Source organism: Megalobrama amblycephala, linkage group LG13 (assembly GCF_018812025.1).
Source record: "Megalobrama amblycephala isolate DHTTF-2021 linkage group LG13, ASM1881202v1, whole genome shotgun sequence".
In the NCBI taxonomy this organism is placed as follows: Eukaryota; Metazoa; Chordata; class Actinopteri; order Cypriniformes; family Xenocyprididae; genus Megalobrama; species Megalobrama amblycephala.
This window is the reverse complement of record NC_063056.1, coordinates 34,975,417-34,992,791: the sequence shown is the minus strand read 5'-3', so window position 1 is coordinate 34,992,791 and position 17,375 is coordinate 34,975,417.

The window sequence follows — 17,375 nt, the reverse complement described above, 5'->3', positions numbered from 1 at the left end:
TGATTGATATACTCATTAAGACAAGTGTCTTTATTTCCCTTCTGCTAGTTTTGGCAGAGGAATTTGGAGCAGTTAATGGATGAATGCATAGCAGTCAAACCGCTGCATGGTAACGGTGCCATCATGTGGCCTTGTATATAAAATCCATTTGGTTTGTGATGGCAGCCAGAGTTCTGCCCAAATCATCCCATAATTTTATTACAGGTGTGTACATGCACTCTATGGGGAATGTTCTTGCTCTGCTTTTGTTTTGGCAGAAGGTGGGTCATGTTTTGTTTCAAATGTTGAAACTAGAGAGTGAAGTGTTTTTTTTTTTTTTTTTTTTTTTTTTTTTTTGTTGTTGTTTGTTTATAGAATATTAAAACCAATGGTCTTGATCTTCCCCATCAAGAATCTAACATTATTCCATTCCCGAATGTGCAGGGAAATATGAAATGTTGCTGTTTTGTTTCCCAAACTTTGTTCAGTAACTTCTTTGAGCTTGGTGATAAATTAACTCAATTATAGCTTTGTGGAAAATGCTTCATTAAATAATGGATGAAATATTTTCTCATTTAGTTCATTAGGTATGATTTAAGACATATTCTGGTCTTTTGACAAATAAATTCACAATTAGGATTTTGGTGACTTAAAAAGGGATGAATGGAAAAATCAATTTGAAGTTATTCCAAACCTGCATACATTCTTCTGCTAAACACAAAATATATTTTGAAGAATATGGTTAACCAAACTGTTGATGGCGCCCATTGACTTCCGTAGTATAGGGGGGAAAAAATAATTTCTCAAATCATTTGGCCATGATGAGACTGGGTGAAGTTAAACGTCTTGACTCGCCATTTTAAAAAAATAAAAATGAAAGGTCGCGCAACAGAAAAAGATGGCCATCTTTTTATTTTAACGGCCTTAAAATTATGAACAGTTAAGAACAGAAAAAATAACTTACTAATCTTAGCGGTTTATGCAACCGGCCCTTGCTGCAGTTTCAACTGCTCTGAACAGTACCTGTTCCGGCCGGTAGGTGGGACTGTTAAGTCGGAAGATTTCAACAAACCCTACAAAGAGCTGGTGAGGTAATAAAGCGGTTCAGTAAAATTGAGAACATATGTATAACTTCAATACTCTGTGTCGTTTACAGTCTGATAGTCAGGACGGCTAAATGTAAAAAAATAGCTGCTCTGACCCAGCGACCTTTATTACACATTTTTATCCTGTGTATCTTAATGGATGACAATCCAGTGTGCGTCTCTGGTAAAATAAGTTATGCTATTTTGAATTTAGCCAAAGACATACAGCGGAAATACATTCTTAGTAATGGGGATAACATATATCGTTAATGAAATAGCATTGTACAGTTAATGGCTGGATAAGACCGGCAAATTTGAATTCACCAGTGTCAAAAAAAGTTGATTTGGACTCTAGTTGAACGCCAGAGGGCAGAAAAGATCAAGATTTGAATGGACCGCGAAGCTGATCTGCATCAAAATAAAATCTACTTCTAACGCACCATTACTTTCCTTAAGGAAAGATGTAACAAGTAGAAAATAGGTTGTTACATAATATATCACATATCTTCAAAATTATAAGAACACACATGTTGTTCACGTCGGTGTCACTGCAGACAGTGGAGATGTTCCACTGGTGATTTGTGTTTGAGTGCTGATTTGTGTTGTTTACTGTACTGTGTTTGCTTTACTCTATGTGTGTTCAGATGTTCCCTGGGAAGCCGTTTCATTCTCTGTGTCCACAATGCTGCTCCGCGCCAGTTTATCAATGATCGTGTAAATATGAATCTCCTTTTACAAACTCAGTCATCAACATAATTAGTGTTTCTGCGTTTGCCCTTCATCTCTCAAGAGATGTTCATTTGTAACATTTTCATATCCACCTCTCTCCCCCCCTCATCTCGCCAGCTGTTTGAGAGCACCTGAGCTCCTCCCTCTCTCTGTCTCTACCCTGTAATTTGGAAGCAAGAGAGAAAGATAAACATGTCTTTGAGCGATAGAGGAGAATGTCAAGAATGCTGGCTGAGAAGGTGTTGCTGTTTGTTCACTTGCTTCCAACGATGCCGCCGCCGACAACTATTAACTTTTCAGGGAATTGTGGAGCTTGTGGGTATATGTAGAGGAGATTAAAAACTGTAATTACTACAATTAAAATTACGACATTACGTAATTAAGTTATTGTGCACTTATAGGTATTATGTGTTTAAAGTCACTATGAAATCAAAATTGATAATTTCTTTTAAATGGAATATTGCAGTAGCCTAGTCTATTTATTATAAATAATTTATCTGTGCACATCACCTTTATTATTATTATTATGTAATTCATGTGCCATCATAATTTATAATCAAAATAACTTCCCCTCCCGGAATGAGCATTCCTTATGTCATGACATAAGCCCTATTCGGACAGTAATTGTTTCTCATGTAGCCATCTGTACAAATAAGTTTGTCCAAAAACAGTAGGTATTTCCGCTGGGAATTTTTACGCAGGTGGTGGGAGAAAAACACAGACATTCTGGATTTGGACAGCAATAAAATCACAGACTATCGTCTGTAAATGGTGAAAAATACCTTATGTCCCCCTGAGAAACAATAGAGTACCTCAGAGATGACTTGTTTTTGTATGCAAAACCCAGAAGAGAGTTCGCATTTTAGGATTTCTGGTTTCATCGCCCTAAAGTCTATGGGTTTTTTGAATTGGTTTTTGCTAAATCGCCTTGTGGTTAACAAAGCCTCTAAATATTTTCATGTTTTGATCTATGACATAAAACACACAAGTTATAACCCGCTTGTGATTTTTTAAAAACTTTTATTGTGTCTTAAAAACGGCTAACAAGTTGCTAACAAGTTGCTAAAGGGGACTACTTCCTTTGGCTGGGACTTTAGAAGTAATCATGATAAACAGGACATTTGGACAGCATTTCTCATGAAAAAGTGGATAAGTATTCATACACAGCACATCATAATCAGCGAGCATGTTTTTAAAATTGTTTTTATAAATAAAGTTTGAGGAAGCTTCGTGGTGGTGACGTTGATCCTTGACCATGGTGTGCTGTAGTCCGTTTATAGCCTACTGTTAGCTTTTTATATCTGACGACTTTAGAGGCTTCAAATGTATTATCTTGATAGACAAAACGTGTAAGTGTCATAACCCTTTGTTAAACACAGAGCTTTTTTTTGCGATTTTCCTAAAGTCTATGGGAAACATGCATAGGCTTTCGATGAAGGGAACCCGTGCGCCGCTAACTTCCGAGTTGGCCTACAAAAACACGTCATCCCTGAGGTACTCTGTTTCTCCTGTAGACGGCTGGGAGTTTTTATGCAGGTGGTGGGAGGAAAAACACCGACATTCTGGATTCGGAGGAGGGAGGGTCTAGCTAGCCTCTGTTTTGTTTGACAACACTTTGAACGTCAACAAGAAGTTACTCCACCCAGGATCGCTTAGAGCACCTTTAAGTAATCACTCTCGTATCGTTACAAACCTGTAAGACCTTTGTTCATCTTCGGAAAACAAAATTAAGATATTTTTTATAATCCGAGGGTTTCTGAACCAGACATAGGCAGAAACGTCATTGCACCTTTTGAGGTCCAGAAAGGTATTAAAGACATCGTTAAAACAGTCCATGTGACTACAGTGGTTCAACCTTAATGTTATGAAGCGACAAAACAACACAAAAATAACGACTTTATTCAACAATTTCTTTTCTTCCACGTCAGTCTTCTACACTGTTGTTACATAGTAAACACAGTGCAGAGCTTCCGTGTTCTACGACAGAACGCCGACTCAGTATTGGCCGAAGCTGTACACATGAGCAGCACGACATATGTGTGTGATGCTGACGCTGGAGCAGGCCAATAATGTTTGTATTATTGGTAGGTGTATTTAACAGCTTTAGTGAGGAAAAGAACTGCAAACTGCATAATCAATTTAAATACGATGGAGAAATATAAAACTACTCACGAATGATGATTATATATAGGCATAAAAGCAATATATTTTAAGTTTATTGAAAAATATGCATATATATATATATATATATATATATATATATATATATATATATATATATATATATATATATAAATACACCAATCAGGCATAACATTATGACCACATTTCTAATATTGTGTTGGTCCCCTTTTTGCTGCCAAAACAGCCCTGACCCGTCAAAGGCATGGACTCCACTAGACCCCTGAAGGTGTGCTGTAGTACCTGGCACCAAGATGTAATCAGCAGATCCTTTAAGTCCTGTAAGTTGTGAGGTGGGGCCTCCATGGATCGGACTTGTTTGTTCAGCACATCCCACAGATGCTTGATTGGATTGAGATCTGGGGAACTAATTGTGCTCCTCAAAAACATTCCCCAACCATTTTTGCTTTGTGGCAGGGCGTATTATCCTGCTGAAAGAGGCCGCAGCCACCAGGGAATACCATTTTCATGAAAGGGTGTACATGATCTGCAACAATGCTTAGGTAGGTGGTATTTGTCAAAGTAACATCCACATGGATGGCTGGACCCAGCAGAACCCATCACACTGCTTCCGCTGACTTGCCTTCTTCCCAATTACATCCTGGTGCCATATGTTCTCCAGGTAAGTGATGCACATGCACCCGGCCATCCATGTGATATAAAAGAAAACGTGATTCATCAGACCAGGCCACCTTCTTCCATTGCTCTGTGGTCCAGTTCTGATGCTTACGTGCTTTTGGCGATGGACAGGTCAGCATGGGCACCCTGACCGGTCTGCAGATCGGACCACATGGGCCAGCCTTCACTCCCCACACGCATCAATGAGCCTTGTTGTGATGAAGAGATAATCAGTGTTATTCACTGTTCATATATATACACACAAACCCGATTCCAAAAAAGTTGGGACACTGTACAAATTGTGAATAAAAAAGGAATGCAATAATTTACAAATCTCATAAACTTATATTTTATTCACCATAGAATATAGATAACATATCAAATGTTGAAAGTGAGACATTTTGAAATGTCATGCCAAATATTGGCTCATTTTGGATTTCATGAGAGCTACACATTCCAAAAAAGTTGGGACAGGTGACAATTTGCAACTTATTAGGTCAACTGGCAACATGATTGGGTCTAAAAAGAGCCTCTCAGAGTGGCAGTGACTCTCAGAAGTCAAGATGGGCAGAGGATCACCAATTCCCCCAATGCTGCGGCGGAAAATAGTGGAGCAATATCAGAAAGGAGTTTCTCAGAGAAAAATTGCAAAGAGTTTGAAGTTATCATCATCTACAGTGCATAATATCATCCAAAGATTCAGAGAATCTGGAACAATCTCTGTGCATAAGGGTCAAGGCCGGAAAACCATACTGGATGCCCGTGATCTTCGGGCCCTTAGACGGCACTGCATCACATACAGGAATGCTACTGTAATGGAAATCACAACACGGGCTCAGGAATACTTCCAGAAAACATTGTTGGTGAACACAATCCGCCGTGCCATTCGCCGTTGCTGGCTAAAACTCTATAGGTCAAAAAAGAAGCCATATCTAAACATGATCCAGAAGCGCAGGCGTTTTCTCTAGCTCATTTAAAATGAACTGTGGCAAAGTGGAAAACTGTTCTGTGGTCAGACGAATCAAAATTTGAAGTTCTTTTTGGAAAACTGGGATGCCATGTCATCCAGACTAAAGAGGACAAGGACAACCCAAGTTGTTACCAGCGCTCAGTTCAGAAACCTGCATCTCTGATGGTATGGGGTTACATGAGTGCGTGTGGCATGGGCAGTTTACACATCTGGAAAGGCACCATCAATGCTGAAAGGTATATTCGGTCACTTGTTCACACATTTACTATTTTCTACATGGTGAATGGCACATAGTGCACTATATAGGGGATAGGGAATGATTAAGTAAATATGCTTTCTGTTGAGGCGATTGAACTCTGGTTTCGTGATAATGTCACGTAAACTGCAGCGTACGCAGTCTGCTCCGGTCCAGAGACACGAAAGCACGGACCGGATCATATCCGCGAGTCTGCGGAGACCACAAAACGTTTTGGACCTGAATTTTGCACATATTGTAAAGCAATATAGAGGAGATTAGGAGAAGAAACGGATCGAGATTAGAATGAAACTTAGGTTTTACCGAGCTCAACGGCTCTGGCTGTGCTGTGATATAAACTAAATGCTATTGGCTATTTTAAAAAAGGGAAGGAGCTGCTTGATATGTACCCACCCTGTCTTCCTGTTTCAGTTCAAATTACGTCAGCATATTAAATAATGCTGCGTGTTCCAAGGCACTTCAGTGGGCCTTTAAAGGATTATAAGTTAGAGTTCAAAATAAATTTCCCTATGGAGAAAATGAATGGAGTTTTTACTTCCGGATTCCAAATGTTGCACTCTATAGCAAATAAACCACAACGATCCAATTCCAGATGGACAAAATCAAGTCCCGACCTACATTTGTTTGAGAAGCCGTTTCAACTGAATATGTCACAACAGGGAAGAAAAGACTATCACAACTTCTGTAATTGTGGCTAAATGTTAACAGTAGTGATGGGAGAAACATAAATGAAAGTATATCTATTAAATGCAATTTTCAAATCATCTAATACCATTAAATATGAAGTGTCTGTATAATGTGTCATTTTTTAGATTGATTAACCAGGCCAATAAGAAACTATTAACTAAAAAACGTTTTTTATTAGCCTATACAAATGTGTCCACTGAACCATCAAACTGTTGAAATTTCGAAACAGTTATGTCATAACGAAGCCATGTTTATTGAAATCACGTGACTATGGCAGTTTTATACATGCTCCGCATCAATGGTTCAAAACAAACGATTTGCAAAGGTTTCAAAGCTTCACAAAGCATGTTTCGGAAGCACCCTATCTCTAACAGGCTCCATCATCTAAATGCTTACTTCGTATGCGCTATTAGAATGTCTGCTGTATGAAATTTTCCACTGTGATGTGTTGATTGGAGGATTTCTGGGCTGCACGCTGCTTCCTCAAAAATAACTCTATTATCAGTGAAGTCTCAAAGCCACTCAACACCCTTCTTCTGTTTTTCTGCAGGATAGAGAGATCCGTGGAAGCGGGTCAGGATGACAGGGCTGGTAAAGATTAAGGATATAATCAGTTGTTCCTGTTAAACAAAGCTTTTGTGTGGTTATGTGTCTCCATTTATTCAGAGCTCTTCCATTTCACACACTGTTGAAGTGTGGGTAAATATTATTTTTTTTCCCTCTGTCCTGGCCATGGCTAATCTAATCTTACCGTCTGTTAGCTGAAGTAAACAGCCATTGTTGTTGGTGTTGAATGTCTTTTTGAAAAAAGAAATCTCGCTTGAAAACTTGCAGTGGGTAGTTTCCTCTATTGAAATGACTGTATTTTGCTAGTGGAAATGAGTCAAGCAACATTAAATATGACCACCTTTACAGGAGAATCCATGTTCTTTTCCATTCATCAGCAGCGCGTTCTGAGTGAATGGTCCCTGAGACTGTCTTTCTCTCTGACTGTCGCTGACACTCAGCTTCTGTGTGGCGTCTTTGTTAATCTACCCATCATGCTCTGTTTGTGTTTGGGGCAGGTGGTGTAGTAAGTCCTGGTGCTTTTGTGTATTAATCTTCTGTGTGGCTGTGATGTCTCCCTGTGTGTGTGGCACAGCCTCAGGGCAGACAAGCCTGTGTTGTCTTTACTCAACAGGCACATGGCATGGCCTGCTCCCTTGGACATAACACCTGTTTTGAGGGCAAAAGGCGAGCTATGAACAGATGCAGGTTAGAAACACTATGTTTGAGTGTGTCTGTTTGGCACTTGATCTGGGTTCATATATGTTTGCCAGACATAGTGAAACACCTGTCAAAGGATGGACCAGAGCAGAGTCAAGTTTAAAGGAAGAAAAACTATTAGGAAGATATAAAGTAGGCTGGCAATTGAACATGACAATTTGGTATGATTAGTCAAAAAAAGGACATTTAAATAATATTTTAATATATAAGTGAAATAATTAGAGTAAATATTGCATTATATTAATATTAATCTGTATTCATATAAATAAGCCTATTGCATTGATACCTTTATTATTAAAGTTACCATTTTATTGCAATTTGTCATAGGCCTATTTAACACCCATGTATAGTCTATTTAATAGACTGAAAACATTTACTACCATCAGAGTAAGTGATGCTTGAATTAACAAATGAATGAAATGAATGCTTTGCTAGTCAACTGGAGATGTTTCATGTGTATTAGGTACATCCATGCTTCAAAAAGTGGTAGGGACAATATCGACCCTGGTGAAAAGTAGTGGGGACGTGTCCCACCTGTCCCACTCGCAAATTACGCCTATGGCTGTCTGTCATCTGAAGGTTTTAGATCCAGTCACTGTTTTTCACCGGAGCTGTTCCTGTTAGTTTAGTGTTCTACACACCACTCATTAAAAGCTGTCGTTTAATGAAGATTTGACTGATGAACTCGCGGATTGGACTATTGTCGTATCAAAAGTGATAGGACTTTTCAGTTTTATGCACGTCGCCATCTTGGATAGTCTATTTATTACTTTTGTCACTGTCGGTTACTGGTAAGAGAATACGAGCTTGACTTCCGTTGTAAGTTCATACAGACAGTATGAGACACTACTGTAAGTTGCTGTTAGAAATGAACATTTTGAGATTCACACCTACGTTTTGAATCACAAAAACTGACAGTGAATGAACATAGCTTCTCTACTTTATTTTTGTCCTTGTCGCCTTTATCATGCTTACTGAGGGGTTTAAGGTAGCCTACTATTCTCTATTTTGGAACAGTATTTATTGAAAAAAGTGCTAAACAAATCACATTGAATTGAAGATGTTTCCCTTCAGGTTTGTACTATCTAAAAAGTATTATATATTATACTACACTTAGCTAAAAGTCAAAGTAACCATTATACACGCAACCCCAGAGAACTGTAGACATGAACAAACGTATCTGAATGCATTTTTAGGAAATGTTACATATTTTCACAGATTTATACTGTCCTACTGCGACTATTTTTGGCCAGTGACGTTGCTGTCGGACCAATGTTTGCTGGAACGGTTTGTCTCACACATAAGTCATAATACACCTTTCTTTGTTTCAGCAAGGAGGTCCCTCGTAAAGAGATCATAATATTCGAGGGTCTTTGGCGTCAAGTTTGAAATCTGAGAAAGAAAACAGACACACATTCATAAAGCTGAGATTGACTAAGACAAGTGTGTAAACATCTAGTAAATCCAGGAGATATGTCTAATCCAAAGTGAATTATATACTGTAGTAAGGTGTGAGATGACACCTAGAATGTGTTCTTGCAGCATGGTGTTATCCAAAACATCTACATTCTGAAGGATAATCTGTTCCCACCCATCCAAATAGCCAACAGTTACACACAAGCTTGTTTGGGGTTAGTAAGGGGTTGTCTCTGTCTTTGCTCTTAAACAAGTCCTCCTTATCTAATCAGAACCAGAAAGTTCTCCTATATCTGTTGTATTTCTCTCACCTGCGCTACCCCCTTCAGTGGCCACCATCACTTCACCTCTCTTTCAACTTAAACCACCATTCACTATAAGCCCTCAGCTGCTCTGATCCCCCCACGAGTATGTGTGGTCTTATCTTAACAGCTTCTGACCCAGAGTCCCACTCTCGTTTACTCCTATCAGCCCATTCCTCTCCCATTCACTTATGCAGACAATGCACATCCACCATCTCACTCCTCCGTGCAGGAATATGAATTTTGCAACATCTTGGTATTAAATATTTACTTCGAACAGTGTCCGGAGAAATGTGAACATAAGCCATGCACATACCTGCAGTTATTTATTAAGTCTCGTATGACAGTCCAGATCCCTGCAGTTGGTCAGAGCAGCCCGAACAGACACGCATGAGTTAGGATTATTAAAGTGGGTGAACTTTTTAGAAAGACAGGAATGGATTATTTATGGCTGGTCAGTGCTGATAGTAAGATAGTTCTTCTCCAGCTTTAGCAATGTGTTGAATGAAATAATGCAAATGAAATTTTGACTTGGGGCAAAGTTCTTCCACTTCTTTCTCCCCTCATGCCCCTTCAGAGTTCAGGCATGCTGTTTGTAAGTAGGAGTGCCTGATAATTGGGTGGATGCAGTGGTGAGAAATTGTACGTGAAATATGTGTGTGCGTTGGACAGAGTGTATTTCTCTGTAACATTGGCATTCTCTCTGACTGCTAACTCTCTTTCCAAGTCGAGAAAGCTACTTTTTGTAGTGGTTCACCAATACAAGTTGTCAAAAGGGCAGTTGGCCCTTAAAGGGATAGGGATGGAAATTCTGTCATAAATCACTCACTCTCATGTTGTTCCAGACCTGTTTGGCTTTTTTCCCTTGTAGAACACGTGTTATTTTGAAAAGTGTTTTTGGTTCATACAATGAAAGTCAATGGGGTCCAGTGTTGTTTGGAACCCAATATTCTTCAAAATATCTTATTGTGTGTTCTGATGAAGAAAGAAAGTCATAAGCGTTTGGAACTACACGAGGGTGAGTGAATGATGAAATTTTAAAAAATTCATTTTAAATATAATTTAAGGATAACAAATGGGATTACATAGATTTGTTTAATTTTTCACAAAGCATTGATTTTTAAATTCAAACAAATATTTTAAAAAAGAAAATGTGCATTGTCCATTTGACAAGGTTTGTCAGTAGTTTTTGACTATTAAAAAAACTTCAAGTTGGTTATGCCTTTGGGCATGAATTTGGGAAGGATGAGTTGTCCCTATACCTAAAGCTCATTACTACACCTACACCTGCCTCTAACCATAATCATACTTTTTTTTTCTCCGATTAATAAGATATAGTTTTTATTGTGAATATAATATGCCTCATACCATCTTGTGTTCTGGAAATTCAATTAAATTGTTTATTGTAGTTATACTACCTTTCAATAGTATGTCTTTTTTAATGAAATTAATACTTTTATTCATCAAGGAAAACAAAATAAATATTTAACATAAATGATCTTTTGGACTTTTTATTTATCAAGAAATCCTGAAAAAAAAAAAAAAGATCACAGTTTCTATAAAAATATTAAGCAGCACAACAGTTTTCAACATTAATAATCTTGAGCACCAAATCAGCATATTAGAATGATTTCTGATCATGAGACACTGAATACACACACACACACACACACACACACACACACACACACACAAACACACACACACACACACACACATTAAAATAGAAAAGTTTTTTTTTAACTGTAATAATTTTTTTTACAACATTACTGTTTTTACTGTATTTTTTTATCATAAAAAAAAAAAAAAAGCAGCCTTGGTAAGCATAAGAGACTACTTTCAAAAACAACAACAGAGATAATCTTACTGAACCCAAACTTTTGAATGGTAGTGTAAGAGGCTCGTGGCCCTCAGTGGTCGTCTTTTCAATTAAATTCTCTGTCATTCCTTTTCTCGCTCTATTTCCTGTTATTTTTTACAGTCTGTAGGTTGCGTGTTCATGCGGTTGAGCTGTATCAGAACAGGGAGAATTGAGCTGGAGAGAGAGTGACCAGGTCTGAGATCTTTTATCTTCCAGTCTTTGAGCTTGTCTGTCAGGTAGTGCAGAGCCACAGTGAGACATTGAGACCACAGTTTGGGATACAGAACACTGACTGTCCCCTTGCTTTTGAAGGAGAAAGCTCAGGAGAGAGCTCGCATGGAATGCTAATGCTGCAGTCAAAGTCAGGACAGTGAAATTTTGGGACAGTGTTCCAGAAAGGAGACATTGTGTCATTGCTATGAGATCCATTAGCATGCCAGGCTGCGTTGCATATCCTATCGTTGTCTTTTCAAAGGGATAGAAGAGACTTTAAACCTTGTGAAATGAAAGTGAGGTGTCTGCTACATTACAGGTTAATTAGGAGAGTGACTTACAGAACAGGAATGGAATTATGTGGATTTAACGTACTTGAATAATTTCTGCGCTCTCCAGAGAAAACTGTGTTAGAGATGATAACTTTGCATCTCACTTTGTCCCGTTCAGAAAGTCATCTGCATACTCAGAAGCAGATGAAAGGCCTGAACCTGCTTTAGGGCTGTGCGAATGTAACAGACAGACATTTAGTGTTACATTATGCGTTTGCCTGAGGCTCTTCTCCTCTACAGTAATGGGGAGTCGTGCTTCCCTGTCTTTTGATATATGAATGACCCTCTTTTTCATTTTTCATCACAGCTTCTGTTACAGCTGTGTCTCATGTCTGGCTGTGTTTTAAATCTGTAGCACAGCACACACAGCATTTCATGAATAACAATACACTGCTACTATTCCTTGCCCTATGGGAGTAATGGTTGGGTGAGTACAAAGACTCTGCCCATTAAAGTGGCCTGCAACCTGCAAGCATAACTGCCACTCTTCTCCTGCTGCCTGATTTAAAAAAAATTATGCAATAGCATGTTTTATTCCGTTTGTTGACCCATTGTGTCATTTCCAGCCCTGACTTTAGTGCAGAATAAGTTTCTTTGGGTGTTCGGCATAGGTATGACTTAAGTTGATCTGTACTTACTATGTATGATTATTAAGATGAGTCTAATGAATTTATTTATTAGGGTTGTCACTCAATTAAAAATGGGAAGTAAATGTTCATCTAATTAATCATGTATGAATAATTTCTCTTGAGAAAAGCCCCTAAGTGAAGAAGATCATTTTAGACATTGCATTTGTAACGCTGAGTGCACTCAGGCCTCGTTTAAACTAGTGCGTTTTCGCTCATGTAACGGAGGCCAGCTCGTAGTTGCTGTGCGAGTAAACCTCACTCCTCTGATCTCAAGAGATGCTCTAGCGACTGACGCTAGGGGTTGCAGCCTTTAGCCTCCTCGTTAGAGTGTCCGACTCCCACGCCAGAGACCCAGGTTCGAGGCCCACACAGAGCGGGGCGAGTAGGACCTGGGTGAAGTGGTTACACTCACGCACCCTGGGCATACACGTGCAAGTGTAAACAGTTGCCTCTTGCGCATGTAGGTAGCTGCAGTATTAAAAAAATACAGTTTAACTGCACAGTGGCTGCTAAAAATGATAGCAAAGATTGCAGATTAGTCTCCATGTTATTGTTTACACGGTCGTCAAGGATACACAGATCGAATATGGGCAACCACGCCATCGTTTTCAAAAGTCTCCGCCGGAGTAGTGTAAACGACAGGCGTAACCACTGCAAAAGTTATGCGTTTTAAAATGAAAAAGCACTAGTGTATAACAAGGTTACAAGGGGATAATGAGGGATAGGTGTAGGCAGTGAGTAGCTATGGAAACAAATTAGGGTAACTATGGAGATGCACCTTAAATCTGCAGTGGTCAGGTGATACGGCGGCCATGTAGTACAAGTTGTAGCTCTCAGAAAATGATGAGTTTAGATGTTGTAATTACAAGTTCTACAAGCACCTGAAGATTTTTTTAAGATACTTACGACATGGCATGAACGCACCTAAGCTAACAAGGCACAAAGCAAACAGGAACTAAACATAGAAAGTGAAGACAGAAACAATGGGAACAGAAAAACACTTCAACATAAAAGTCCTTAAACAAAAGACAGGGAAACACAAGGTCAACATAGTTGCAGTAAATCGTGGGATATGGCTTGCGGTCCATAGCAGTCATTTTAGCAATTTTTTTTAAACTGTTTTTATTCATTTATTTGCTTAAACTGGTCTATGTACATATACATAAAACAAATATCTTTGAGTGCCACTGTCCTGTAGAGTTTAGCTCCAAATTGCCTCAACACACCTGCCTATAAGTTTCTAGCCCATAGTAAGACCTTGATTAGCTGGTTCAGATGTGTTTAATTGGGGTTGGAGCTAAACTCTGCAGGAAAGTGGCCCTCCAGGAGCAGGATTCAACACCCCTGCTCTAGAGTCAGCATGAGCTACATATTTTTAAGACAGTCAAGTTAAAATCAGTTTAAAAACATTAGTATGGGGCATATCGCTTGTAGTAGCAGCTGAAAATGGGCTGACTGCAGACTAGAGAGCTGTTTACACAGCACCGTTTTCAACTAAAAACTGAGAGCATTTTATGCTCAGTTTTGGCAGTTTATTTGCATGACAGTGGCATTTTGGGGGCCTAAAGAGGCAAACTTTTGAAAACAGGTTTCAAGTGTACGTTTTTGAAAACGATACCGTTATTTTCCCCATGTAAACAACAAAAACGGCAATTGGTGAAAGCGGTTACGTTGTGCACATGCTGTTAAGTGTTCAGTCTATAGGTGTGCAGTGTTTCTTTACAAAGTGACATCGCCAACTACTGGCCTGGTATGCATAACACAGCGTTTTTAGTCGTTTTCGCGAATCCTTGTGAGTGGGGAACGCTTTGACTGTAATGCTTTCGTCTGTATGCGAAATAAGCAAAGGAAAAACTTTTCCATTTTTAGTGCATCCTTGTCATGTAGATGTACGCTAAAACAAGAAGGTGGTACTTCAAGCTTGAATTGTTCTGATCATTAAAAAATACCTTAATTTATAATGTATGTATTTGTCAGAGGATCTTATTAAATGTCTAAAATTGTATCTATTTTAATAATTATGAAAAATCTTATTTTATAATCATTATTGCAAATGTAATCATCATCATCATCATCATCATCATGTTCTCATACTTACATTTTGTTAGGTATAATTAATTGTACTAAATGTGTACATCAACAACCATATATCATGACTTTATATTTATATTTTATATATATATATATATATATATATATATATATATATATAAGGGACTGGGGACAGGTTTGGTGGTATAGTTATGGTTTAAGGGTGGGTTAAGGTGTGAGGGTATTATTTAAAAAAAAATAAAAGTACAATGTATAAAACATGGATGTACACAATAAGTGCAGTGTATGAAATTAAGTTAAAGGTGCTAAAGAGGATCTTTTCGTCGACTGAGAAACCAAAGACTGTTACTGAGTTTTTGAAATGAGCGCATGCGTAAGAACAACCCCCCTCCTTCGAAGGAACGCCTCCCAAAACTCGTATTGGAACACGAGTGTTTACCACCGGCATTCGCTGTGTCGTGTTAGTGGATTCATTATGTCGGACTCACCGCAGGTAACTCATAATCTGCAGTTGTTACTCCTGTCTCCTGACAAAAACATTGCATGCAGCGCCTGTGGAGTGTGGAAAGTTACTGGAGCGCGCAGCCGCGCTCGTCTCTCACAAGGAACGTCACGGCAGTGATTGACAAGCCAGAGGGCCAATCCGCGCACGTCTCTCACAAGGAATGTCACGGCAGTGATTGACAAGCCAGAGGGCCAATCGTTTACATGATCATCGCGTAAACGATTGGCTGATGTTTTTAAGGCCCTACCTCGTGCACAGTTTATGTATATTAGTATTATTCCTTTCAGTGCACCTAATAAATAGTCTTTTAACAGTTAGTAAAGACAGTTTCAAGTAATATTGCAAAAATGTATAAAACAAAACATCCTCTTTAGTACCTTTAAATGTTAGTAGATAGTAGTTAAAGACACCTAATATAAAGTGGGACCACACATACATATTAAAATATATTCAAAACAATTTTTAGAATAATTTTTATAAACTTATTATTGTGGTGTATTAATCAGCCATCTTGTCTTTAGTTCATATATATTCATATGTCTTTATTCGTAACATAATTGTAGTTGTCAGTTAGTTCTGTGACAAATGAGTGACAGACACTGACCACTAGATAATAGACTTTCTTAAGGCCACAAAGTACACTTGTTCCTCCATTAGCTTTAATACTCCTTTAAGACCTTCCAGTTGCCTTTAAACTACCATTTTCAACATTTTTAATGCTGTTCATTGTTTAATACTCACCCTGTGCTCTTAGCAGCTTAAGTACACAAATATTGCCCTCGTTATTGCTCTTCTATGTGTGTTGTGCCCTGCATTGTACCAGCCTAAGTTGTCCAGTTCTGACCTGAATTAAATACCCTTCCTTTTCTTCTGACCCTTCTCCCCAATTTCTCCAACCACGAGGCAGAACGTGTGCTGGAGGAGTGTAATCTGCTCTCTTGCTCTCCTTTATTTCCATTTCAATCCCTTGTTCACAGCTGGACCCCAACCGCTTTGCATGCTGATGAAGAGTGGATCAGCCCAACGTGGGGGAAAAAGCACAAACAGACAGGAGGAGGGAATGAGGGATTATTTGGAGGAGTAAAAGAGAAGAAAGGGTGAGAGAACTGAGGAAAGAAAGACAAAGAGTATATTTGTTTGTATGCTTTTAAAAAGCACTCAAAGAAAATCTATTATTTCCACTTATAAACCGATCGATTGTTCTTGCATTTTCCCCTTTTCTCTTATATTCCTGCCAGTGGTAGCGCTCGTTCTGTGGACTGCAGTCATCTCTGTCGGGAAAAGTGAGAGATGCTGAGTCAGATTACTCATAAACCTAGAGCATTAGGCTGCATTATTCTACCAGGAAGTGGTGAGCAGCGTTCTCTATGACAGAATAATTGATCTATTGTTAATAATGTTAGATAGATGTTGAAGTTGAGGATGTAAGAATGTGAGTCAGATGTTTGGTGGTTGTGAAGAGAGGAATTGCTGAAGTGCTTGTGAGTGTGTGTGCATACAGTATGTGCTCTGCATAGTGTTGAAGAACTGCACCATTTCCAAAACACAGGCAAAAATATAGGCCTACAGTGGCCCCAAAAATATTTGGACACTTAAAGCAGACTTAACGGAACTTTTCTTAGAATTTTTTTTTTTTTCGGAGCAATTTTTGCAGTTAGTTTTAATTATCTGGTCTCAAGGTGATTCAGGTGGATATAATAAGTCAGTTCCCTTACCATTTACACTCCATATATCATCGCGTCTACTAAAAACATGTTGCACTATTGTTACCAGAAAGAGTTTGGATTTTATATCAGTTTTGAAAAGTACCTATTTTTTTTATCATTTTTTTTTTTCAAATTTCCCTGTGCTTTCTTCCTTTAAAACAAATAATCTTGGTTATAATTTTTATTTAATTCCCACATACTTTTTGAGGTCACTTCTGTCATGATTTTTTATCATTTAAAGTCGCCATGGAATGGAAATCTACTTTCTAAATGCATGTTATTAATCTTGTTGTGGATGATTTATCTATGCATATGTTTCATTTATTTATTTTTTACATTTTGCAATCAAAACTTGATATTGAGGAGAAACGTCAAACTGTCTGCTGACATATTCAGATCTGCCTAGCAAATCAACAACCAATGGATAGAGACAAGTCCTGCCCTGCAAATTTTTTCGATAGTCTGTTTCACAAATGGAAGAAATGATCTGTTGCTATTGTACTATAATGCTTAAATGAAAGAAGAAAACAAAACACTTATTGGCTGTTTTTTGATCTGTATATTGTGTAGTGTTTTAGTACTACTCCT